Source organism: Austrofundulus limnaeus, unplaced genomic scaffold (assembly GCF_001266775.1).
Source record: "Austrofundulus limnaeus strain Quisiro unplaced genomic scaffold, Austrofundulus_limnaeus-1.0 Scaffold125, whole genome shotgun sequence".
NCBI lineage: Eukaryota > Metazoa > Chordata > Actinopteri > Cyprinodontiformes > Rivulidae > Austrofundulus > Austrofundulus limnaeus.
Genome location: NW_013952527.1, coordinates 782,747 through 784,885, shown reverse-complemented (window position 1 = coordinate 784,885; position 2,139 = coordinate 782,747).

Below are 2,139 nucleotides of genomic sequence, written 5' to 3'. Positions count from 1 at the left end.
CCCTGCAGGCCACCTCTCCTCCTCCTCCTCCTCCTCTCCTCTCCTCTCCTTGCTCCTCTTTGCTTCCTGCAGAGCGCTGCGTCCTCATCAGCTGTTCCGGCGGAGCTGCAGCTGAGGTGCCCGGCCAAAAAAAAAACTTTTTCCCACCCGCCCTCTCTCCGTCAAAAACTCCATGTAGCTTCCTCACTCGACACCAGTGAGACAGAAGATGAAGATGAGGTACTTTTTATCCGTTTATTTCCAATGATCGTTCAGTTTTATTGTGGACAAAGAGTTTTAACGCTGTGAATGTTCCCGCAGGTGTTCTTCGTGGCTGGAGCGCCTCGTCTGCTGCGTCCTTGTTCTCTCCATCCCAGGCGCATCGCGGCGGCCAGGTGAGACATGAGCCTGGCGTTTTATGGCATGCACAGTCTAGTTTTGTTAATAACATGTATATATAATAACATATGCACGTTGTGCAGTCAGATTTGTGTTCACAAACTGAAAGGCTGATTTGGCTGAAATGTCTCATTTATTACCTGCATGCATCAGGTTGCTCAATATTTCATTCCAACAACAGTTCTGTGCACGTGATGCTTTAATATGATGCACTTGTTCAGGTCTGCATGTCTGCTGTTTTAATAAGACTCTCCTTTTGTGCAACATTTAATTACTTTCTGCTGTGCAGATTTGGTCACAAACTGCTGGGAACCGGCACTAAAATCCAGTTTGTTTGTGGGTTGTTTTTTTTTTTTAGAACATTGTGGTGGAACTGCTTCCAAATGTTCACCATCTGCAGTTTAAGTTTTCTGAAAAACATTCATGTTTCTTTGTTTCTCCATCAAACTGCAGTGTCCGCATCTCCTTCAGAGCTGGAAACCTTCTGCGTTTGCAGCTGGTGGAATGTCAGTGAGCACAATCTGAACATGAGCTCCTTGAAATGCTAAAGCTCTCCTCTGGTGGTGAATAATTTATTTTAGCGCAAACTTTCAGTTTTCTGAAGAGCTGTGTAGCTGTCAGACGATAGCGAGAGGAAACTGAGAGGATGATTAATATTTGATTGACCTCAGTCGCTGATGACAGAGGATGCTCTGTAACTTAATTAAATGAACCTGTAGCATAAGTTTGGACTTTTTGTCACCACTTTTCATTTTGTTATAATTGCAATTTTAAATATGGAGAGTTTGTCCATAAAAGTAGAGACCCCTCAGAAGGAATGTGGTTCATGTCTGTGTGGGTCTGTGAGCTGAATAGACCTGCCTTTCTGTCTCAAGAACAGCGCTCCGGCCGCCTGCGACATGCTTGAATTAGGTCCGATTCGTTCCCATTCCCTCACTGGGTCAAGAATCCCTATTGTCATGTGATCTTTGACATGCACTCAGCGTGTTTTTTTGCACTCAGCAGGACTAGGCTGGGGGAAGGGAACGACTGTTATGGGACCCCCCCACTGTGCCACAGCTGAATTAGAAAATCTCAGCTGGTTCCGTGTCCTCTCCTTTGTGCTGCAGAGACATGATGTTCAAACATTCCTGTTTGTTGTTCTACTCTTCAATGTTGGCTGCAGCAGATTCATATAGTTATGCATTATATTTCAACAAAAAATGATTCTAAAGCAAGTTCCATACAAGCTGCATCTATTTTTTTTTCACCTCCAACACACCCGCCTCAACCTGCATCCAAAACACCTGCACTGAGAGTCTGTAGCTTCWATTTTCACACCAATTACAGGTATTGGAAAAGAGATGTGAGCTTCTTCTGGTGCCAAGTGGTCACACACACCATGTGGTCTAGTTTGGAGAGGTTGATTTAGGGGTGCACCAAATTTTGGGAGATCTGRTTTGGCCGATCCTTAGATAAGRTGGGTAGRAAAGATCGGCTGAAAGGTTGGCTTCACTGTCCCCTTTCGCTCTGCTGTGAGCTCTATAAAGTCCAGTTAAAACAAGTTTCTATTGTTTCAGGGGTATTGTTCAATGTATTTCATTAAAATAACATAGGCACATTGGAGTTGTATTGTGATCTTATATCATCTGACAGTGTCAGCTATTTAAAAAAATCAGTATTTGCCAGAATTGGCAAGTCAGACTTTTTAAAGGGCCAATATTATGTGTTTCTCAGGCATATATTTAAATACTGTACCATAATAAAGTATCTATGTCACCT